Raw genomic sequence first — 26,243 nt, 5'->3', positions numbered from 1 at the left:
GATATCAAGTTCCTAATAGACTCCCAAAAATACTTGTAGATGTAGACCTCAGTGTCACTTGGAGCTATTATGGGTACTTTGAGTGTACCCTTTCAGGAAACAACTCAACAAGTAAGGGCCCAGATCCCTCAACCATCAACCATGCATGTTACCAAGCCTAAGGGGGTGATTATGGAGCCCAAGTTAAAATCCATCCAAGCTTCAAGTAAAAGTGAAGATGATGTTGAATTAGACAGACTCAAGATGACAGCTGAAGGACCTTGCCTTGACAATGAATTTGATGAGTTTCTAGAAACCTGAGAGTCTCTCTAAAATTCAACCATTTTTCATACAAGAAGGTTGTGGATAAAAATATCAATTTCCTGAGGGTGGTGTTGGTGACTAGACAAAACTTCAAGGAAAGAAGGGTAATTGTAAATGTCAATGACTCAGGAGTAGAGGGATGTCTTGAGGTGTCTCTTTCTTTCTTACAATCAAGAAGAGCAGCTGAGCTGGACATCTTTATCAACAAGGTGTGGGTGGTGATTCCAAAAGACACTTTCCTGCTTAATAAGCTTTAAAAGAGTCAAATAGGTGCATTTCATGAAGCCTACCTACAACCAAGCAAGGGAATAGCCTACATCTGTCCTAACTCCAAAAGATACAAGCACTTTCAAATACCCAAGCAATGTGTCATGGGGAACAAAAAGTTGATGATGATCTTGGAGACAGATTTGAAGACAAAGAAGATCAAAACATTTGACGGTGTGAAGATGGTCAAGATTCTGTATAAATACTTGAATAATGTTGAAGCTATGCTACCAAGAACTCAAATTAATCTAAAAGGTGATGACTTGGATGGTGATAAGCAAAAGAAAGGTGAGCATAAATTTTTAGGCCTTTAATGAAATGTAGAGGGGGTGAATACAGTTAAACAATCAAATCAAAATAACAGACACAATTGAAACAAAAGTTTTTATTATTGATATATAAAAACTGATAATAATACTCTCCCAAATGATGAACAGATATCCTTGAGAGCTTCTAGGTTATGTGAATAATATAAGAATGTTCGAACCACATAAAGTGTAAACCTAATCTGTGCTTATATATGACACAGTTACACAATCAATAAAGAATAATAAGGAATCCTTAATCATATATATCTATTGATTGCTACAATAAGTAAAGTCATACACCGACATATCTCTGCAAATATTTCCTTCTTTAATATCTCCTGATTTCCAGCTTGACAATTACTGATGTGACTAAATGCTGATTTCGAATACCGATCAGCAAATACTGATGGTAAATATTGATGACATCACCTCTATCAAATGCTGATATCAAATGTTGATAAATAAACTCTAATAGTTTAAATACTGATATCATCAATGTCTTCTAACAATCTCTCCTAACTTGTGCATTATGTAAATAAATACAATTTCCTAATTAATGATGTCAATACTATCTAAATGCAGAAATACAAACAAATATACAATCTTCAGTCAATGCTTTCAGACTTTAACTTCAGTCTTGAACTCTAGTAAATCCAGTAGCATCATCAAAGAATTTCTTGAGTAGATTTGCTTCAAGAAGATTCAAATACATCTCCATTCTTTGTTTGATATTCTTGAGCTCTTTTTTAGATTCATCATTCTGATAGATAGCATCTCTGAGGTCCTGTAGATTAGATCTTCCAAGTGACAAGTCATACAATTCCAAGAAACCAACTTTCTTACCATCAGAGTTGAAAGTGAGAACTTTTACACCTATAGACATGATCACCTTGGCTCCTCCAATAGGCATATCAACAGTGTTTCCAGATTCATCAATGTAATTTAAAGTGTATTTTGACTTGTAAGTCATTCCTCTCTAATTCTCGTATACAAGGTTCTTCAGATAAGCAGACCATCTGGAAGTAGTAGAGATAATTACCTTTAATAATGTAATGACATAGTCCAACTTTTTCCATGGTTTATCTCTCATCTGTTCCTGTGAAATCTTTAACTTTTTTTTATTTTCCAAAAAATACAACATCTTCTCTTTAGGCTTGTTGGTATCAAACCTATCAAGCACTATCTGAACATATATGATCTTCTGTAAATCTTCAAGCTTTACATTCTCTCCTATTCCTGTCAGATTTCCAGGCTCTCTTAGAATCAAAGAATTGCTAGTATAAGTATCAACATCTGGAAGTCCCAAGCCACCTCTTCTTCCAGCTCTTCTAGACTTGAGTTATCACTGTAGATCTTATTGATAGTCTCTTCAGAATCTCTTTTAGGTGTTGGTGTTTTGCTTCCCCATAGTAGCTTTTTCTTTTCTTCAAAAGTTAACTCTAACTTATCAAATTTTGAGTCTTCTGAATCAGAGTATAAATTTTTATCAGGATTTGAATAATCAACTTTTGTTTATTAAATTGTATTTTCAACAACTTGAATAGTGTCAGTGGTTGTGACTGGTTGAATTTCAGCAATTATTTCTCCAACTTGAGCATTGTTAGTGGTTGGAGTGATTTATAACTTCTCATCCCAATCAGATCCAGGAATTACCTTTCTCTTCTTGTGAACCTAATTAGCTTCTTCTTCAAGAACTTTTTCTTCATCAGCATCATCATGAGCTTGACTTACTGAATAAACTGGACCTGTCAGTGTTTGAGTTTTGGTAGATGCTGATTTCTTCTTAAGCTTAGGCTTAGCTTTAGTTTTTGACTTCTCACCAACCTTTTCCTTCCCCTTATAACTCCTGTCAGCATTTAAAATTGCATGATACCTTATAATAGGTCCTTCAGCTTCAGTTTGGATGACTTCTTTTATTGCTATACCTTTGGTTGGCCTCTTTTCAGGAACATCTTCATATGGTAAGACAGTATCAAAAATTACTAGTCTCAAAAATTTGAATTCCCTCATCCATAAGCATCAGTTGCTCAAGATCAACTGCTGGATTTTCCCGTTCAAAAATCCTTCTACTCACCTTAGAATCAAAAGCTTGTATTTCAGGATCGTTGTAGAATAAAGTCATCTTTTTACCTTTAAACTTCAATGTCTGTAAAAACTGACTTGCCTCAGCACCAGCTTCTATCTCTAGAATTCCTTGGTCTTCATCAGCATTTGTGACTGTCAATGTTTGCTTTGTAGTCACGGTCAACTTTTTTTGTCTTCCACTTATGCCTCTCTCTCCACCTTTTCTAGGCTGGCTACTAGTAGTTTTATAAGTACCGCTAGTTCCAACTACTTCTCCACCTTTCTTCCCAAGAATCTCCTTTTTTCCTCCTTTACTTTCTCCAACAGGACCATCATCTTTGTCATCAGCATTTTTAGTTGGAGCTGCTTGCATTTAGATTTCAAAACTTTTTCCCTTTTTGGCATCATCACCAAGCAAAAATGAAACAATGAGCTCCAAAGACTGTTGTGCCTCATCCAGTTGCCCAGACATTTTCTGTTGAGTGGCCTCCAACTTAGCTTGGTTGGTTTCAAGTTTGTCTTATCTGGAAATGACAGGATTTAACTGCTTTTGCATCTCAAGTCCAGAGGTAAGTTTAACTTCTAAGAAATCATCCTTGAGTTTATCCATTTTGGATTTAGCATTAGTCTGAGTATTCTGAACTGATTTGATCAATATTGTAGAAGCTTTAAGATGAGTAAGAATCTTAGGATTTTTAATGTTCTTCTTTGTTATCTCCAAATGTTAAAAAACATTAGCAACAGAGATAGGATATGAATCATCCTTCCATTTAGAATTCCATTCTGCATTAAAAAACTCTTTGTAATTTTTAGCATCTAACTCAACTAATTTCATCTTCCTCTCCCTTTCTGTCATGCCTTCGAAAAAAATAATTTGATAAAGATCCTCATCAGGATTTAATTGTACATTGATATTAAAGACATTAATATCTTTTCCATCATCAGGCTCATTGTCATGAACAGCTTCTTCATCAGCAACTGGTTCCTTGACTATCTGTGCGCCACTTCATCTTCACCATCAGTATTTAAAATAGAGTCAAAATTTGGAGCAGTATGAGATCCAACTGCTTCAGAAACTGCCATATCATCAGCATTTAGCTCTACATCTTCAAGAATTATAGCCATATAAACTGGAACGTCAGTGTTTATTTCCAGAACTTCAGTGCCACTAGAGTGTTGTGGTGATTTAGGAATTGTGGATTGATTTTGAGTGGAATTTTCTTCAACTTGAACATCACGAAGAGCATGGAGAATACCAGCGAATGCAATAGAAATATGAGTGGACTGCAAGAAAGTATTAGTACTTAGACCTGCAGGGAAATTGTCAGCATTTGATGCATCAAAGTTTACTATAGGGACTACAGGCTGGAAATCAGCAACTGTTTCTTTATTACTCTGAGCACCTGCAAAATCAATGAAAGAACCACTTAAATCTCTATTTTCTTTTCAAGTAGTCTCACTACTTCTCACTACACTTATCTCATGACTTTTAATAGTCAGAGTTTCCTCACAAGGATTAGCTAAATCCTGACACTCATCTACCTCTCCTTTTGCCAGGTAAGGATCCTGCCTCTCTTTAATTCCGTTTTTCTCTAAATCTTTTCTCTCATTCTCACATGAAAGGCTCAAAATAGTTTTTCCTACGGAAATAAGAGGTAGTTGAGAAGAGATGTTTGTTGGCACATGACTAGGAGTTGCCTTTTGTGAAGGAATAGGCATGATCATACCATCAAGATTTAAAGTACTGGTAAAAACTAACATAATAGTATCGGTATTTAAGTTAAATGTTGATAAAGAAATATCGGTATTTATACCTTTTGCTTCTTAAAGTTCATCTTCGAAGATAGTATCCAAAGGTGGAACTGATAGAATATCAGCAGATGGTGGAGTTGAATGTATCCTTTCTTCAGTATGAATTGCCAAAATAACTGGACCAGAGTCAAGCCTGCACTACCACTTTGAGGTAGTGGTTCTTGTGGGGACGGAGATTCAAGATTTGCTGGATTACTTTGAAACCTAGGTTCTTATTTACTCATCTCCTCATTGTCAGTATCTGACTCCTCTTCAGCTCCAAGTTTGAATCCAGATGTCTTCTTAAAACTTTAAGGATAAAAACTCTTACAGAAATCTTTGACTTGGGAGACTTCTTTTTGGATTTTAGCTACAACTCCTTCATCACATTCTTCTATGGACTTAGTAGCAAGAGGTGCCACATGTGCAATGTCTGCTACACCACTTTGAGGTGTAGGTTTTTGTGTGACTATATCAGAGTTTGTAGTAGCTACGGCATCCCTCTGAGATGCAGGTTCTTGTGTGCTTGACCAATGAAACTTCCATGGTTTCTGCAACCACTTTTCTATCCTCTCAACTTGCTCATGAGTGACTTATTTCACTCTTCTCTTTAGCTTCACTGGAGAGTCGGAAATTGTAACAGTTGCATCAACATTTACATCCTTCTGAGCATCAGTAATTGGTTGTCTTGAGATAAATGCATTTTGTTCCTTCTCAGTTATTTCTTGTTTGAGATTCAGCTTTTGTTGAGCAAAATAAGTCTTGACCGACTTATTTTTCCTTGGTTTTGATTTAATAACTACAGTATCATGATTTTTTGCCCTCGTCAGTTGATAATACAACCGGTATCTGAGTAGAATCAAGATTTATCTTCTTGAATTTGGATGATAAGGTAACATTGTCCTCATCCTCTAATTCTGACTCAGCAAGTACAAGCTTTCTCTTAACAATTTCTAAAGGTTTAGAAGGAGAAACTTGTACCTTGGATTCACTAGATCTTCCAGCAATGAAATTATCATCAGTGTCATGTGCAAACTTCAAAATTGCTCTCTAACCATAAGGCCTAGCAGACTGGGCAATAATGTTATATGGGTTCTCAATAGGAACATCATGTTTGCTGGTTTCTTCCTTTTTACAAAATATGTCTTTTTAGAGGCACCTGATGTGTATTTTATTTGCGGAAGTGTTTGGGTTATAGTGCTTGGTTTAGCTATAGGGGGGTTCCCAACAGTAATTGCCTGTAGCTTAGCACTTTGTAGTTTTTACAATCCATAAATAGGAAAGCTTGCAATTAGAAAGTTCATGGCAGAGAGTGGCAACCTGAGAGGTGCAAGAGCGACATTCTCCTTATCCTTAGATATCAAATTAGAGAATGCCCTTTTGTGAGTTTAAACACTGAAATGATTTGATTAGTAGGGATTGGGGCATTGGGAGAACAAATATTGAAAATTAACTGACAAAATCTAGCATAATATACTACATTAGGATAGCTTTTAGTCTATCCCCTATAAAATAAAGAACTATTCTACCAGAATCATAGTTAACACCATGGATTAGAGAGTACCCAATTTGATGTATCATAATGGGAAGTGCATCAAAATTAGTGCACTTATTGTTGAAGGCTCTAGTGATGCAAACGAAGTAGAAGTTCCACTCCTTCCTCAGCCCATTCATATTCATCTGTTCCATGTTCTTTGTGGCGCCCTCCAAACCCGGGTCAGAAGTTTGGGGTCCACACACACACCTTATTTATAACCTGCTTATAACAATAATGAAGATAATAATAATAATATGTAGTGACCCTACTTACCAGCTACCACGGACCGTAACAGGTTAAAGTATGCACACAAGTCAAACACACCTACTTATATTACAAATGTTCAAATCCCAACTATCCAAACTTAGAACTGAGTATTAAACATTATTACAAACTTTTACAAACTTAAATTACTCCAAAAGGTGCCTACTAGCTTAACTTGATCAACCTGAACCCCTAGCTCTCGCGCTGGACTGGGGATCCTCGTTACCAACTGGTTCCTTCTTAACTGGAAAAGAACATAAACAATATCGCACAAATGAGCTAACTAGATCAGCAAGTCACAATGACGAAACTGAGAATAATGATTATTAAATGGAAAGAGTTATGATATCGAGTGAATAATGAATTATGATTTAGAATTGGACATTTGATAAGTGGTATTTTATACCACTTAGAACGTCTTAAAATGGCTTAAATTGGTGTCTTGAAATCAAGTATTTTGTGTATTTGATGCGTTTTTCTAGTGTTTATGCATTTCAGGGTATTAGTTGCACTTCAGAGGAGGAATCATCAAAAATAAGCCTTGGCATGTGTTCACCATTGAAAGAGGAAAAGAACGGGCAGATTACGGCGAAGAAACGGAGCAAACCTGGAATTTTTCCAGTAGGGTCCTGCGCGCCCGCGCAGCAATGCTGAGCGGCTGCACAGCAGCCTTGCGCGCCCGCGCAGAAATGCTGAGCGGCCGCGCAGGGTCGGGGAAAAAGCTGAATTATTTTAGACTTCTACTTCTGTTTGGCTTCCAACTTCTATGTAATCTGAGTTTTATGGGACTATTATATAAGTAGATTTGAGACATTTTCATAGAGAATAAGAAGGAGATTATGTTTTAAATTGTGTTGGCGCAAGAAGCGAAGGAGATAAGGAAGAAGACCGATTTAGCACACTGCAGCGAAGAGGAAGCATATATTCTTGTGATTCTTGTTTCGTTGTAACGTTGGATGCTAGTTTTCTTGCTTTGGCTTATTTACTCTTGTGACGTACTCTGTTTTAATATAATTAGTTTAGTTATTATTTCCTTGTGTTGTTTATCATGATTTCATATGAACCCATGATGGCGATAAGTTCTATTATGGGCTAATCGTGATCATGGGGTTGCAACGGATTTATTATGAAATTCTTTAGTTAATTGTTTAATACTTTAGTGTGTGATGATTGCATGATATCTAGTATTGGTTGTGCGTATTCGTCTTATGTGCGTCGCGAACATATAAGATAGGGTGTTAATCTCTTGTGAAGCGACGGTGGATCTTGAGATTTAGAACTTGCCATGCTAGCATAGGTTTGTGTACGTTGTGCATGATTAGTGGGTAACTCTAACAATTTTATTTGCCCTATGTAATCAAAATGAATAACTTGTGCTTAAATTGTTGTGTTGTCAAATTCTGTAGACATATAGGAACTCAACATAATTGATGACTATTCAACTTCTATCTTAATTGTGGATGTTTGGTAGAATGATATTAGTACAATGAAAGTTGGCTTTTATCAGTTTCGTGTTATTCGATTAATGTCATCACTGTCACATGCTAAAGGTAATAACAATGGCTATAGAAGGAAGTAATAATGAAGTTATGATCTCATGAGTGTTTTATTATTGATAAGTTGAAGTGTTAGTTAAGTGGTTAATTAAGTAGTTAATTATAGTTAATATTTAATCAACAATTTTAAGTGTTATTATCTTAACATTGAGAAGTAGTCATACATTGGTGAGTGAGTTTAATTAGACAAAATTTAGTCTGAGTCTCTGAGGGAACGAACTAGAAAGTATTCTATATTATTTGCGAACGCGTATACTTGCGTGAATATTAGTGCGTGATTTCGCCCTAACAAGTTTTTGGCGCCGCTGCCGGGGACTCGGCGTATTTGTTTAGTTTATGTACTTACCATCATTGGTCATTAGGACTCAGTGATTAGGACATAGTAGTTACTTACTCTTTTCGGTTGTGTTTCAGGTACTTTAGCAAGCGTTTATGCAAACTCGTTCTCGTGCTCGCAAGAGGACCTCAGATACAGCTGAAGAGAAAGACGAAGTTCTTGATACTCCGGAGAAGTTAGATTTTGAGGATTCGGATTCAGGAACTGAGCAGAAAGAACCAGTAAACATGGGAGATCGTATTGTTCAAGCTGATCCAGCTCTTATGGATTTTTCTCGGCCTAAAATTGATGACATTCAGTCAAGCATCCTTCATCCGGCTATTCAAGCTAACACCTTTGAAATCAAGCCGGGCACTATTCAGATGGTGCAGAATTCTGTTTCTTTTGAAGGAGCGGCAACTGAAGACCCCAACATGCACATAAGGAATTTTGTCGAGATCTGCAGCACTTTTAAGTATAATGGCATGACTGATGAGGCTATCAAGTTGAGGCTTTTCCCATTCTCACTGAGGGATAAGGCTAAAGACTGGTTACATTCTGAACCAGCCGGGTCCATCACTACGTGGCAAGATCTTGCGCAAAAGTTTCTGGTGAAGTTTTATCCAATGGCAAAGACTGCTGCTATGAGGAGTGCTCTTACTCAGTTTGCGCAGCAACCTACAGAATCTATGTGCGAGGCTTGGGAACGCTACAAGGAAATGTTGAGAAAATGCCCACATCATGGAATGCCGGATTGGATGGTAATCACTGGTTTTTATAATGGTTTGGGGGCCCAATCTCGGCCCATGCTCGATGCAGCAGCTGGAGGCGCCTTATGGGCTAAAAGCTATACTGAGGCGTACAATCTTATTGAGACGATGGCTGCAAATGAGCATCAAAACCCAACTCAGAGGATGACGTCAGGCAAGGTAGCAGGTATTCTGGAAGTTGATGCAGCCACCGCTATTGCAGCCCAGCTCCAAGCGCTATCAATGAAGGTTGATTCTTTGGCTACGTATGGAGTTAATCAAATAGCTATGGTTTGTGAGCTTTGTGCAGGTTCTCATGCTACGGATCAGTGTTCTCTTGTCAACGAATCTGTTCAGTATGTGAATAATTATCAGCGACAACAGCAGCCTGTGCCAGCAACCTATCATCCTAACAACAGAAATCATCCAAATTTCAGCTGGGGAAATAATCAGAATGCTATTCAGCCACCATATCAGCAAGGAGTGAGTAAACAGTTTAACCCACCTGGATTCCAGCAACCACAGCAGTATGCTACAAGACAATCATATCCTCAACAGGGAAGTGCAGCTGCACCTACTAGTGCTGATTTTGAGGAACTTAAGCTGTTATGCAAGAGTCAGGCGGTTTCTATCAAGACCTTGGAAAATCAAATCGGTCAATTAGCCAATGCAGTGCTCAATCGTCAACCTGACACTCTTCCCAGTGACACGGAAGTACCAGGCAGGAAGGAAGCTAAAGAGCAAGTCAAGGCTATTACCTTAAGGTCTGGAAAAGTAGCTGATGCTGAAAAGGCAAAAGAAGTCGAAGCTGAAGTTAGAGATGAAGAATCTAAGCAAAAGGAGAAAGTGGCGGAACCAAAGAAGACTACTGTTGAACACACTCTGCCTGAGGCTAATACAGGGGAGAAACAGCTCTATCCTCCACCACCTTTTCCTAAGAGATTGCAGCAACAAAAGCTGGATAGACAGTTCGGGAAGTTTCTGGAGGTGTTCAAGAAACTTCACATCAATATACCTTTCGCTGAGGCTCTGGAACAAATGCCTAGTTATGCGAAGTTTATGAAGACTATTCTTTCAAGGAAGGTGAAACTGGATGACCTTGAAACTGTTGCTCTCACGGAAGAATGCAGCGCGGTTCTGCAACAAAAGTTACCACCAAAACTGAAAGATCCAGGAAGCTTCACCATTCCTTGCACCATTGGCAATCTAACTTTTGACAAGTGCCTTTGTGATTTGGGAGCAAGCATTAATCTGATGCCGTTGTCGATCTTTAAAAAGCTGGATCTGCCTGATCCAAAACCCACATACATGTCGCTACAATTGGCGGACCGTTCCATTACTTACCCAAGGGGCATAGTTGAGGATGTGCTCGTCAAGGTGGATAAGCTCTTCTTTCCTGCAGATTTTGTTATTCTGGATTTTGAGGAAGATAAGAAGATTCCCATAATCTTGGGGAGGCCTTTCTTGGCTACTGGCCGTACTTTGATAGATGTGCAAAAAGGGGAACTTACTATGCGGGTCCAAGATCAGGATGTGACCTTCAACGTATTCAAGGCAATGAAATTCCCTACAGAAGATGAGGAGTGCTTAAAAGTGGATGTGATTGATTCTGCGGTTACGTCGGAACTCGATCACATGCTAATGTCTGATGCATTGGAAAAGGCCTTAGTGGGGGATTTTGACAGCGATGATGAAGATAGCAATGAGCAAATACAATATCTGAACGCTTCTCCATGGAAGCGAAATCTCGACATACCATTTGAATCTCTTGGTACTTCTGACCTTAAGAATGCTGAAGGGAAGCTCAAACCATCAATAGAGGAAGCACCTACCTTGGAGCTAAAACCATTACATGAACACTTGAGGTATGCTTTTTTAGGTGATTCATCTACGTTACCTGTTATTATTTCAGCTGACCTTTCAGGTAGTGAGGAAGACAAGCTCTTAAGGATTTTGAGAGAATTCAAATCAGCTATAGGATGGACCATAGCAGACATCAAGGGGATAAGTCCTTCATATTGTATGCATAAAATTCTGTTAGAGGAAGGTAGTAAGCCAACTGTGGAACAGCAGCGAAGACTGAACCCGATCATGAAGGAGGTGGTGAAGAAAGAAATTCTGAAATGGCTAGATGCAGGCATCATTTATCCTATTTCTGACAGCTCGTGGGTGAGCCCCGTGCAATGTGTACCTAAGAAAGGAGGTATCACTGTGGTCACAAATGAAAAGAATGAGCTCATCCCTACTCGAACAGTTACAGGATGGAGAGTATGCATGGATTATAGAAAATTGAACAAAGCCACAAGGAAGGATCACTTCCCTCTCCCATTCATTGATCAAATGCTTGACAGATTGGCGGGACATGAGTATTTTTGTCTGCTGGATGATTATTCCGGGTATAATCAGATTTGTATTGCACCAGAGGATCAGGAAAAGACTACTTTCACTTGTCCATTTGGCACATTTGCTTTTCGAAGAGTTTCGTTTGGGTTATGTGGCGCCCCGGCCACCTTTCAGAGATGTATGATGGCTATATTCTCTGACATGATTGGAAATAACATCGAAGTGTTCATGGATGACTTCTCCGTCTTTGGACACTCATATGATGAATGTTTGAATAATCTGCGCGCCGTACTCAAAAGATGCGTGGAAACTAATTTGGTGCTTAATTGGGAGAAATGTCATTTTATGGTGCGTGAAGGCATTATCCTTGGGCATAAGGTCTCTAGCAAAGGTCTGGAGGTGGACAAGGCCAAGGTGGGAGTCATTGAAAATCTTCCCCCACCTAATTCGGTGAAAGGAATCCGTAGTTTTCTTGGTCATGCGGGTTTTTATTGGCGATTCATCAAGGACTTTTCAAAGATATCTAAGCCGTTGTGCAATTTACTTGAGAAAGATGTGCCTTTCAAATTTGATGATGAATGTTTGGCAGCATTCGAGACTCTCAAAGGGAGTTTGATCACGGCACCAGTTATTACAGCACCAGATTGGACAGAACCGTTTGAGATGATGTGTGATGCGAGTGACTATGCGGTAGGTGCAGTTCTGGGACAGCGCAAGAAAAATCTCTTCCATGTGGTCTACTATGCGAGTAAGACTTTAAATGGGGCCCAATTGAACTACACCACTACTGAGAAGGAGCTTTTGGCTATAGTCTTTGGCTTTGAGAAATTTCGATCTTATCTGCTTGGTACGAAAGTAACAGTATTCACTGATCATGCAGCTATTCGCTATCTGGTTTCTAAGAAGGATTCGAAGCTGAGACTCATTCGTTGGGTGCTTTTACTTCAGGAATTTGAGTTAGAGATCAAAGATAGAAAAGGTACTGAGAATCAAGTAGCTGACCATCTCTCTAGGTTGGAGAATCCCGATTCTACTTCACAAGATAGGACGTTAATCAATGAATCTTTTCCGGATGAGCAGTTGTTTGCAATTCAGGAGGAAGAACCATGGTTTGCAGATATTGTAAACTATCTTGTCAGCAATATAATGCCGCTTAATTTAACATCCGCTCAGAAGAAGAAGTTTCTGCATGAGGTGAAGTGGTATATGTGGGATGAACCATATTTGTTTAGACAGGGAGCTGATCAGATCATCAGGAGATGTATCCCGTTCTGTGAGACGGAGGGGATATTACGAGACTGCCATTCCACGGTTTATGGTGGACACTATGGAGGTGAGAAGACGGTAGCTCGTATTCTGCAAGCAGGTTTTTTCTGGCCTACTTTGTTCAAGGATGCTCATCAGTTTGTTTTAAGGTGTGATCGTTGCCAAAGAGTGGGAAATTTTTCAAGGAAGGATGAGATGCCATTAAATGTGATGCTTGAAGTCGAGGTCTTTGATGTATGGGGAATCGATTTCATGGGGCCTTTTATTTCGTCTTGCAATAATCAATACATCTTGCTGGCAGTCGATTATGTCTCAAAATGGGTCGAAGTTAAAGCTTTACCGACAAATGATGCAAAGGCAGTGCTAAATTTTCTTCATAAGCAAATTTTCACAAGGTTTGGAACGCCTCGGGTAATCATAAGTGATGAAGGATCGCATTTTTGCAACCGTAAGTTCACTTCTATGATGCAGCGTTATAATGTGAATCATCGAGTAGCTACTGCCTATCATCCGCAAACAAATGGTCAAGCGGAAGTGTCTAACAGAGAGATAAAGCGCATTCTAGAGAAGGTTGTTTATCCGTCAAGGAAGGATTGGTCTTTAAAGCTCGATGAAGCTGTTTGGGCTTACAGAACAGCATACAAAACTCCACTTGGGATGTCACCGTTTCAGTTGGTGTACGGTAAGGGATGTCATCTACCGGCGGAGCTTGAGCATAAGGCCTACTGGGCATTGAAGAAATTAAACCTGGATTTAGATGCAGCTGGTAAGAAAAGAATGCTTCAGCTTAATGAACTTGATGAATTTCGACCGCAAGCGTACGAGAATAACAAAATGTATAAGGAAAAGGTGAAGAGGTGGCACGATAGGAAGCTACATCCTAAGTTATTTGTGCCAGGGCAACAAGTTCTGTTATTCAACTCTCGGCTCCCACTTTTTCCTGGGAAGTTGAAATCAAGGTGGTCTGGACCTTTTATTGTCAAAACTGTGTTTCCACATGGAGCGGTGGAAATTTTTGAGAATGATTCGGACCAAGCATTCAAGGTTAACGGTCAGCGGTTGAAGCACTACTATGGGGACATGGCAAACCGAGAGGTGGTTAGTGCCATTTTGTTGACTACTTGAGAAAGGTACGGAACGTCAAGCTAATGACGAAAAAGAAGCGCTGCGTGGGAGGCAACCCATGAATTGTTGTTACAGGAACCCTTAGAAGTTAATAACCTATCCAAAAACACAAAAAAATCAGAAAAAAGGGGCTGAAATTTTTTTTTTCCAGAGACCCTCTGCGCACCCGCGCAGCTATGCTGAGCGGCCGCGCAGCTTGCTGCGCGCCCGCGCAGAAATGCTGAGCGACCGCGCAGGGGTCGAGTTCCAGAAAATTTTTTACAGTTCAGAAAAAAAAAAAAACAAAACAAAAACACAAAAACCCATCACAGCCCATAAACCCACGAATTCTTTTCCCATTACCCCATGATTTTATCCCACAACCCCACTCCTAATCTAATTCAACCTACTCCACACCCTATATATACATACACCTATCCCACATATCTCCCACAAACTTCCTACACTTAAACCCTCTCATAAACATCAAAAATCAGTTCTTACACACTTTTATTCACAAATCAATGGCACCCAAGAGAGCACGCACTATTGACAGCAGCAACACAGTTCCTACTGCTGATTCATCAAGGGGTACTGCTGCAAGGTCTCGGTTAACTGACAGAGCTGCGGAGGAGGAGTACACTAGGCTGTTGGGGAAGCCGATTCTGAAGGAGAGGGGGTTTTTACCATCAGGGAGGGATGGTGAGTTGTTGCCCATGATTGCAGAGAAGGGGTGGATAGCTTTTTGTGAGTCACCCGAAGCAGTACCGATGAGTGTTGTTCGCGAGTTCTACGCGAACGCGAAGGCTGAAAAGAATGGGTTTTCTGTAGTTCGTGGGCTGACGGTTGATTATCATCCTGCGGCGATTCACCGTGTGATTGGACAGCGAGAGAGGAAGCCCGAGGAGGAGAACTGGAATGAAAAGACTGCTGAGGATTTTGACTTGGATTTGATTTGTGCGACTCTCTGTCGACCGGGCACAGTTTGGAACCGCAGTCCAGCCAATAATGAGTATCGTCACTTTCCGGCGATCGCCATGAACAGGTATGCCCGTGCATGGAATGCATTTATATGTGCTAATATTTTGCCTTCTTCACATGCACACGAGGTCACAGTTGAGAGCGCACAGTTGTTGTGGGGAATTCTGAATGAGGAATACTATGTGGACCTTGGTGAGTTTATCTACCAAGGAATTCTGAAGTTTTTGAGGGGAGCAAAGCATATGAACATCCCTTATGCATCCACGGTTACGAAGCTATGTCGAGCAATAGGAGTGAACTGGCCGGCTCATGAACAGTTGCAGTTGCCAGCAGCTCCGATAGATTCTGGCACTCTGAATGGGATGCAGGAGTGGACCGGTGGTGAGCCTGAGGAGCATGGGTTGGGTTATCGTCTTCCAGGAGGACGTCCAGCACGAGGTGCTACTATGGCTAGGCCAGGGCGTGGTGAGGCTGGTTCTTCGAGAGCTCAAGAGGGTGCTGGGATGGGTGATGCCCAGTAGAGGAGGCTTTCACGGCAGATGGATGCCATGTATGAGACGCAGAGCAGGTTTGCTCAGGAGCTCACCCTTGCGTTAGGGACTACTTTTCGAGGCCTTGGAGCTGATATCCAGTGGCCAGTTTTTGGTGAGGACTCTGCATACCCGCCGCTTGATACTCCACCCACTGAGGGTGATGATGATGATGACTCCGAGTAGGTATACCCTGTGTTCCTTTCTACTACCTTCACTGGGGACAGTGAAGATTTTAAGTTTGGGGGTGGTAGTTAGGGAATATTTTGTGTATGTCATATAGCTGCATATTCATGATAGTTAGTTCATATAGTTGCATAATTTTTGCCATATAGTTTTTTTTATTTATTTTATAGCTTTAGTTGTTTGTCATATCATATAGCTCATGCATATACCATGATCCCTTTTGCAATGATTTATCGACTGAATTGTGATATTGATGCGAGTGTAGTGATAGCATTAAAGTGTTATTAAGTTGTGTAGGTTGATATGCATGCTAGAAGCACTTGTATTTTCACTAAGTGTTAGAGAATGCTTAAGGGTTAGATTGTTGTTATGATCTGATTATTTTCGAGGATAATCTATTTATTATGCTTAGAATTTGATAATAGGTTCTTAGTGGTAAAGGCATGAAAAAGAAAAAAAAATGGAGTAAAAATGGAATTTGTTGCTAGTTGTGGCTAGGCGTCAAATGGCTAGTAGCCGGCTCACATGTTATGCGAGTAGTCTAGGGTTGAGCAAGATGGAGCGAAACGCACTTGCTCAGAAGAAAAAAAAAATATTTTGCATAATTGATCAAGAGTGGGCTCTTTGGTATTCGAGTTATTAAGTTCTTAGGGGACTTTGTGCCTAGTGACCTAAGGCTTTTAGAGTCTGGGATCCGCTAACCTAACGCTCGTTACATGGATACCATTGTATAAGTCTTTTGTGGACCTCACTCATTGCACGGTCAAATAAGCATTTGAGTTGTAAATAAAAAGCACGATTCCGTAGTAAGCTCCAGAGTTCTTGTAGTGTTGTATATCACTTTGTGCCTAGAATTTTTATTCTTTGTATAATCGTAGGATTGCCTTGAGGATAGTCTAGTCATAGTAATTGGTCTAGTTCCGAAGCATATCTGTTAAGCATTTGCACACACCACGTTTCTGGCTGTATGTCCGTTTGCATGAGTTAATTGATCTTTAGTGTCTAACTGCATTCGTTGAGACGTGACAATTTGGTTGGTTAATTGTAGTGAGGGGGATCGTTGCATTTTCATATAGATTGCATTCATGCATATTTTTCTTTGTTTTGAGTCTATGACGCTTGAGGACAAGCATCGATTTAAGTTTGGGGGTGTGATAAGTGGTATTTTATACCACTTAGAACGTCTTAAAATGGCTTAAATTGGTGTCTTGAAATCAAGTATTTTGTGTATTTGATGCGTTTTTCTAGTGTTTATGCATTTCAGGGTATTAGTTGCACTTCAGAGGAGGAATCATCAAGAATAAGCCTTGGCATGTGTTCACCATTGAGAGAGGAAAAGAACGGGCAGATTACGGCGAAGAAACGGAGCAAACCTGGAATTTTTCCAGTAGGGTCCTGCGCGCCCGCGCAGCAATGCTGAGCGGCCGCGCAGCAGCCTTGCGCGCCCGCGCAGAAATGCTGAGCGGCCGCGCAGGGTCGGGGAAAAAGCTGAATTATTTTAGACTTCTACTTCTGTTTGGCTTCCAACTTCTATGTAATCTGAGTTTTATGGGACTATTATATAAGTAGATTTGAGACGTTTTCATAGAGAATAAGAAGGAGATTATGTTTTAAATTGTGTTGGCGCAAGAAGCGAAGGAGATAAGGAAGAAGACCGATTTAGCACACTGCAGCGAAGAGGAAGCATATATTCTTGTGATTCTTGTTTCGTTGTAACGTTGGATGCTAGTTTTCTTGCTTTGGCTTATTTACTCTTGTGACGTACTCTGTTTTAATATAATTAGTTTAGTTATTATTTCCTTGTGTTGTTTATCATGATTTCATATGAACCCAGGATGGCGATAAGTTCTATTATGGGCTAATCGTGATCATGGGGTTGCAACGGATTTATTATGAAATTCTTTAGTTAATTGTTTAATACTTTAGTGTGTGATGATTGCATGATATCTAGTATTGGTTGTGCGTATTCGTCTTATGTGCGTCGCGAACATATAAGATAGGGTGTTAATCTCTTGTGAAGCGACGGTGGATCTTGAGATTTAGAACTTGCCATGCTAGCATAGGTTTGTGTACGTTGTGCATGATTAGTGGGTAACTCTAACAGTTTTATTTGCCCCTGTAATCAAAAGGAATAACTTGTGCTTAAATTGTTGTGTTGTCAATTTCTGTAGACATATAGGAACTCAACATAATTGATGACTATTCAACTTCTATCTTAATTGTGGATGTTTGGTAGAATGATATTAGTACAATGAAAGTTGGCTTTTATCAGTTTCGTGTTATTCGATTAATGTCATCACTGTCACATGCTAAAGGTAATAACAATGGCTATAGAAGGAAGTAATAATGAAGTTGTGATCTCATGATTATTTTATTATTGATAAGTTGAAGTGTTAGTTAAGTGGTTAATTAAGTAGTTAATTATAGTTAATATTTAATCAACAATTTTAAGTGTTATTATCTTAACATTGAGAAGTAGTCATACATTGGCGAGTGAGTTTAATTAGACAAAATTTAGTCTGAGTCTCTGAGGGAACGAACTAGAAAGTATTCTATATTATTTTCGAACGCGTATACTTGCGTGAATATTAGTGCGTGATTTCGCCCTAACAACATTATATTTTCATTTTAAAAACAAAGGTTAGGTTGCTGATCAGTCACGCACTAACCCCGAGCAAAGCACACAACACTGCTCTAACTACTGGATCCAAGGCACACATTGGCCTAACTTGACCATTATATGGTCTGACAATGAATCTGGTCCACAATTTTATAAAAACAATCCAATTCTAACATAATAACAGAATAAACAGTAATAAGCAATAAACAGAATCATTAACAACCTTGGACGTTCAATAATGAAATGGTTTCAATCTTCATAAGGATCAATATGGCATTTTCAAAGCTTGGATGTTAGGTAATGAAAGAATTGGATAACAAATGAATCAATGTTTCAGGGTTACCAAGAATTGGTCTTTCAAATCATAAGGTACAATGGTTTGGTACATTGGTTTGAGTATATAAGTAATTCGATTCAGTGTTTGGTATTTTGTTTGTATGTATTTGTGGAGTAGTATCGTATATCTGTGGTTCGTATTTGGGTGTACAACAATCAACGGTTTAGAAAGAATAAGGTTTACGACTCAAGATCAATAACTGGAATCAGGGTATTGGGTTCAGTGCTTCAAAGTACTTGCAATATAAAACAGGACAATCAATCCACTACAATATATCTCAAGAAAGTTTAGAACACTTGCCTGGTATTAGCTTGCTATACTTCTCTAACTTTCAATCACAACCGTCTACTCCTCGACTATCTGTTTCCCTTTCCTACGCCTTGCCTCTTCTGCTCACATATTATAAGCATCAATCAATATTTAACTCATACGATTCTATTCGACATATACTTTTATCTATCCTTCGTTTCACCCAAATCCGATTAACGGATTGAAAGTTATACTATAAACAAGTAAGTATCGAATATATATACCGACAGTCAACCAACAAGTCACATATAACACATAACACGTTAAACAATCAATGATATATCATTTATAATGGAGTCTCGGGTCATAAACAGGCTTTCGGGTATATAAAATGATTTTTAAAATATTTTTCGGAATTAAAACAGGTCGTTGGATCAATTTCGGAGTAATAAACAGGGTTCAGCTGGCCAAATCTGGCTTCAAAACAATTTTATAATAATTATCGAGCCTTGAAAACAATTTAAAATAATATTTTAAAGCTCGAAACTATTTTTCGGAATTTTTAAATCATTTTTAAATAATTAAATCTAATTAAATAATTAATTAAAATTAATTAATAATTAATTAAATCAATTAATTTTCAAATTAATTGACCAATTAATCAGTTAATTATTAACTAAAATTAATTAACTAATTAATTCATATTATATTTGAATTAAAAATAATTTTTGGACTTAAAATAATAATTTTTAGAATTTTTATAAATTAAAAACGAATTTTCATAATTAAAATAAATAGAAAATATGATTTTTGAATATTTTTAAAACAGGAATCCTAAATTTGCAAATTCTGGAAAGTTCAGGGACTGAACTTCATCGTCCCCAAAAGATAAGGTACTAAATTGTAATTTTACAGTTCCAGTCGCCGGAAAATACAGGGGTGGCCGGAGAACACGATTCTGGCACCCTCACATCACCAGCTGCTCCAGATATATTCTACACAACACCAGGAATCTATTCGTGCAATTAAAATATGTTAATCATCCCTGTCCTGGCCGGAAAATGGCCAAGAACATCGCCGGTTTCCGGCGAAACATCGAAAACTTCAAAACATTACTCTCTTCGATTCATACATCCTCTGTTAACGAGCTATATATCAATCGATTGCAAATTTCATAAGGAACACAACCCACTATAAATCAACAGCTAATAACCCCTAAAGCAAAAAGGCCCAAATTTCAATTGAAAACATTCATACGGGTTATAAACCCTAATTTTGAAATTCGAAAATTAAACTCAATTTTGAACATGTTATTGAACTCCAAATCAGACATATGACATATGAAAATCATCAGGAAAACAAGCTCTACAACATACAATCATCAAATCATTCAAACAATCATCTGTACAAAAATTCATATTTTTAATAAAAATAATTCGAAAATAATTAAAATATAGAAATTAACCTTGATTTCTGCAGTAAAACGAGTCCTGGAATCTGAAAGTACACTCCAAATCCTTCGTTTTGGTTACTCCAACTTTCCAAACGGATTTCACTAACACATTGAAACTGTGGTTTGATTCTCAGAAGGTTTTATGAAATTAGGTTTTTCTCTGAAAAATTATATATTTAGCTGACTACAAATGATTTTTGATACAAAATAAAATACGGTAAAGGCTATTTATAATTATGGAAAATTAGTATCCCGTTGGATCATTCCGGATATGAAATGGTACATTTATTTATAAAAACTGATCCAAACGGTACCAGTTTTCGAGATAAATATCCAAATCAGTATAATTTGTACCGCGGTCTTGGTCTCAGCGCCTGGTTACACGTATTACGAGGTGATAACTGTGATAGTTTAATAAAAAGATCTCGTTTATCGAAAATACGAGTTTTATTGATTTACCGAATCAAATAATGTATCAAAAATATTACGCCGGGACCCGCGCAGGACAAACCATACGCCGGATCAAAAAAGTCAAAACATGGAAAATGCTCGGAATATTGCAATTAGGTTAGGAAGGAGTTCTCGGAAGAGTTTCGGGTTATAAAAACGTAAAAACAGATGACGTCGGTTGGTTCCCGATTGAATAAAATAGTTTTTAAATACTCGGAAAAAGATTTTATAAAATCCATATATTTCCTATAAAATCATAAATTAACATAAAAATAATTAGGAAGATATGACAATTATCTATATTTTATTTTGGACATATAAAAATTAAAATATTCAATTAATATTATTTTTAAACATCCAAACACATTTAACACTTAACAAATAATTCACAGAATAGATACTGAACACATATAATAATTGTTTATTAGTAAAAATAATTACACGATATATCCCGGATATTACATCCTTCCCCCTTAGAAGGATTCTTTCCTCAGAATCTCCTAAAAAAATAAATGAGGGTACTTTTCTCTCATATCACTTTCTAACTCCCAGGTTGATTCTCGACCTTTGGGTTTCTCCACAATACTCTTACTAATTTTACCACTTTATTTTTCAATACTTTCTCTCTTTCCTCTAGAATCTCTATCGGACTCTCAACATATGACAAATCTGCGTGAAGCTCTATTGGCTCATATTTTATTACATGCCTGGAGTCTGGATTATACTTCTTAAGCATCGATACGTGAAAAACATTGTGAATGTGCTCCATGTGTGGAGGTAACGCCAACTCGTAAGCTACTTTGCCAACGCGTTTTAGAATCTCAAAAGGTCCGACATATCTTGGGCTCAGCTTTCCTTTCTTTCCAAATCTCATTAATCCCTTCCATGATGATACTTTCAGTAATACCAAGCTTCCTTCTTCGAATTCCATATCTTTTCTTAATTGATCTGCATACTTTCTTTAATGGTCTTGTGCTGCTATCAATCTCTTCTGAATAACTTCAACAACTTCCTTTGTCTGTTGTACCAATTCAGGTCCAAGTATTTTGCGTTCTCCTACTTCATCCCAATATACTGGAGATCTGCATTTGCGTCCATAAAGGGCTTCATAGGGTGGCATCCCAATACTGGCGTGATAACTGTTATTGTAAGAAAATTCTACCAGAGGTAAATGCTCGTCCCAACTCCCTTTGAAATCAATAGCACAGACACGTAACATGTCTTCAATCGTCTGGATCGTTCTTTCACTCTGGTCGTCCGTCTGTGGGTGGTAAGCTGTACTCATATTCAGTCTTGTTCCCAAACATTCTTGAAAACTTTTCCAAAATCTTGAATTAAATCTTGGATCTCGATCAGATACGATAGATACCGGAACTCCGTGATGAACTACAATTTCCTTCAGGTAGATATGGACCAACTTGTCGAGTGAAAATCTTTCATTTATAGGCAGAAAATGAGCTAACTTGGTAAGTCTATCCACTATAACCCAAATGGCATCATGATTAGCCCTTGTCCTTGGTAATCCAACTATGAAATCCATGGCAATATATTCTCACTTCCACTCTGGAATCTCCAATGGCTGTAGCAATCCACTTGGTCTCTGATGTTCTTCTTTAACTCTCTGACATGTATAACATCTGCTAAGCCATTTCGCAATTTCCCTCTTCATATCTGGCCACCAGTAATTTTCCTTTAAATCTCTGTACATTTTGGTACTCCCCGGATGGATTGAATATCTCGAGTTATGAGCTTCCTGTAAAATTTCATTCTTCAACTCTGTCACCGGTGGAATCCAAATTCTAGAAGAAAACCTAAGAATACCTTGATCGTCCTTTTGCATGCACAATTCTTCACCTACCAAATGATTTATATCTTGATCCATTACATCTTCCTGACACTTCTTTATCTTCTTTAACAACTCTGGTTGGAAAGTCATACTATACACTTTTGCTTCATCAGGCTTGCAAACTCTAATTTCCAATTCCAATTTCTTAAATTCCTTATATATTTCTTTGGGCACTGATAACACATTTAACTTTTCCTTCTGACTCAACGCGTCTGCTACAACATTCGCTTTACTGGGATGATAATTAATCGTGCAGTCGTAATCCTTGATTAATTCTAACCATCTCATTTTCCTCATATTAAGCTCCTTCTGTGTGAATATGTACTTTAAGCTTTTCTGATCCGTGTAAATCTCGCATTTTTCTCCGTATAGATAATGTCTCCAAATTTTCAAAGCGAAATCTATGGCTGCTAGCTCCAAATCATGAGTAGGATATTTCTGTTCATGTGGTTTCAATTGCCTTGACGCATACGCAATCACCTTATCGTGCTACATCAGAACACATCCGAGTCCTTTATGAGAAGCATCGCTATAAATTACGAAATTACCTTGATCGTCTGGAAGTGACAAAATAGGTGCCGTGATTAATCGTTGCTTCAATTCCTGAAAACTTTCTTCGCATTTATCATTCCACATAAACTTTTCATTCTTCCACGTAAGCTTTGTCAATGGTGTTGCAATCCTTAAGAAATTTTGAATGAATCGACGATAATATCCCGCTAATCCCAAGAAACTTCTTATCTCTGTTGGTGTTCTCGGTCTTTCCAAATTTTTATTTGCCTCAATTTTTGTTGGGTCCACTTTGATCCCTTCATTACTGACTATGTGTCCTAAGAACTGAACTTCCTGTAGCCAAAACTCACACTTTAAAAATTTAGCATATAACTTCTTTTTCCTTAAAATCTCCAAAGTTGTTCTCAAATATTCCACATGATCCTCTTTCGACTTTGAATAAATCAAAATATCGTCTATAAACACAATAACGAACTTATCCAAATATTCCTTGAAAATTCTATTCATCAGGTCCATAAACGCTACCGGGGCATTTGTTAATCCAAAAGACATCACTAAAAATTCGTAATGTCCATACCTTGTTCTGAAAGCTGTCTTCGGTATATCTTCTGTCTTAATCTTCAGTTGACGATATCCCGATCTTAAGTCAATCTTGGAGAAAAACTTAGCTCCCTTCAATTGGTCAAATAGATCGTCAATTCAGGGTAACGGATACTTGTTCTTGATTGTAAGCATATTGAGCTCCCTATAGTCGATGCACAGTCTCATGCTTCCATCCTTCTTTTTGACAAATAGTACCGGTGCACCCCACAAGGATACACTGGGTCTGATTACTCCTTTCTCTAATAACTCTTGTAATTGCTTCGCTAGCTCCTTCATTTCAACGGGCGCCATTCTGTACGGGGCCTTGGATACTGGTTCTGTTCCAGGTGCTGAGTCGATTGCAAACTCAATTTCTCTGTCTGGAGGAAGTCCTGGTAACTCATCGGGAAACACGTCTGGAAATTCATTGACTACTGGAATATCTTCAAGTTTTGCTGGCTCCTGACTTCTGTCAATCACATATGCCACGAAATGCTCGCATCCTTGCCGTAGTAACTTCTTGGCTTGAATCATCGTTAAGAACTTCTTTACTTGCTTCTGGCCCTTGAACATTACTATCCTTTAGTCTGGCATCTTCACCATTACCTTCTTATTTCGACAATCTATCTAGGCATCGTGCTTAAATAACCAATCCATTCCTAGGATAACGTCAAATTCTCCTAACTTAAATGGTATCAAATCTACACAAAACTTACTACCAGAAATCTGAATCTCACAATTTCCACAAACTTGATTAATAGATACACGTTCTTGATTTGCTAATTCCACAGTCATTATTTCATTTAAACACTCAACTGGACAATTTAACTTACTAACAAAATCTTGTGAAACAAACGATCGAGTTGCTCCCGAATCTATTAACACTTTGGCACATAAAGAATTCACATTAAGCGTACCTGCCATGACATCCGCATACTGGATAGCATCCTTCACAGACATGTCAAAAACTTTATCCCTTGGAGTCTCATTCACTGCTGGGGTAGATCCCATAATCCTCAATGCATTACTGACTGGGGCTGGTGTCTTGCAATCCCTTGCTATATGTCCTGGCTTCCCACATTTGAAGCATGTAATCCAATAGTTGGAACCTTAACTGCTGGATTTTGAATAGGCTGATCCTTATTTGCTAGCAATCTTGCTGGCTGATTTCGGCACTCCCTTGAATAGTGCCCTTTCTGATTGCACTTGAAACAAACCACATTCAACTTGTTACAAACTCCTCCATGTTTCTTCCCACATACCTGACAATCTGAAAAAGTTAATCTCAACTGATTCGGCTGATTCACATTAGCTGGACGGTTGCCCTGGCTTCCGTAACCTGCATTTTGTCTTTTGAAATTAAAAATTTCTCCCTGGCTGAAACTTGCCCTTCTTAAAATTTGGAAACTTCCCTGGTTGTGACTGACCTTCACTTCCTTCAAATTTCCTTTTCTTACTTTCCTTCTCTTTCTGTGACATCTCACTCTCTGTCTCTGCGATCATGGCCTTCTGTACAACTCCTTCATAGGTATCCAATTCAAAAATGGCTACCTTCCCTCTAATCCATGGATTTAGACCTTGCTGGAATCTTTTAGCCTTCTTCCTGTCAGTATCCACATATGACGGCACATACCTTGACAATTCTTCAAACTTGCTTTCATAATCTGCCACCGACATATTTCTTTGCTTTAACTCTAAAAACTTCAACTCCATCTGGTCCTGAACAAATTGGGGAAAATACTTTTCTAAAAACAATTCCTTAAACCTCTCCCAAGTAATAACATCTGTACCTTCCAATGTCTTCACCATCTCCCACCAATAGGTGGCCTCATTCTTCAAATAATAGCTTGCAAACTCAACCTTCTGTTCTTCCTTTACCTTCACTAAGGCAAATGACTTCTCTATTTCCTTTAACCAAACATTTGCTTCAGTCGGTTCTAAGGAACCCTTGAATTCTGGTGGGTTCACCGCCTGAAAAGTTTTGAAAGTTACCTGGGGGTTGGTCTGTCTTTGTTGTTGTTGTGCCAGGTGAACTGTTTGTTGGGCCAAGATTTGGAGAATCTGGGCTATTGCTGGATCTATGGGTCCTGGGTTCACATTCTGGTTTGTATCATCTTGGTTGTTATTATTGTTGTTGTTATTGTTAGTTTCTTCATTCTGGGTGTTGGTGCGGGTATTTCTTCTGGAAGGCATTTTCTGTAAAGAATCAAACAACTTATTTAGCTTTTAAATCAAATCCTTTGTATAAAAAAAAGTTTAGTAAAATAGAAATATCTCTTTTTAAAAACAGTTGTAACAGTTGAACTAAGTAAATTGTGCGCTTCTTTATAGAATATAAACAGTTAAGGGAACAGGGTACATGGTATCTTAGGGGTATAACTGGTGCAATAAATAAGGTAGAATAAAACAGGTGCAGTAAAGTAAATGACAATGCTGGAAAGGAAAAGGTACTGATATATATAGATCAAAAGTTTTGGGTAGTACAAGCGTAAAGACGCTTCAGAAGTAAAAGCAAAAAGGTACAACAACCTACTCACTGGTCAGCAGCTCTAGTCTATAAATACAACTCAAAAGTCTACTGATACACACTACACACTACTGTACATACTACACAACCATAACAACTCT

At 38.3% G+C, this 26,243-nt stretch overlaps 1 non-coding gene across 1 annotated transcript; it reads right to left on the bottom strand.

The window, feature by feature from the left end:
* Window positions 1-9,047: 9,047 nt before the first annotated feature.
* On the bottom strand, window positions 9,048-9,154 carry LOC141687698 (small nucleolar RNA R71). The gene has a single exon (XR_012561184.1). It is a non-coding gene; the product is annotated as a small nucleolar RNA R71 (small nucleolar RNA).
* Window positions 9,155-26,243: the final 17,089 nt, after the last annotated feature.

This window comes from Apium graveolens, chromosome 9 (assembly GCF_009905375.1).
Source record: "Apium graveolens cultivar Ventura chromosome 9, ASM990537v1, whole genome shotgun sequence".
NCBI lineage: Eukaryota > Viridiplantae > Streptophyta > Magnoliopsida > Apiales > Apiaceae > Apium > Apium graveolens.
Note: the sequence above shows the minus strand (reverse complement) of the source record. Positions and strands in the feature narration are given on the sequence as shown.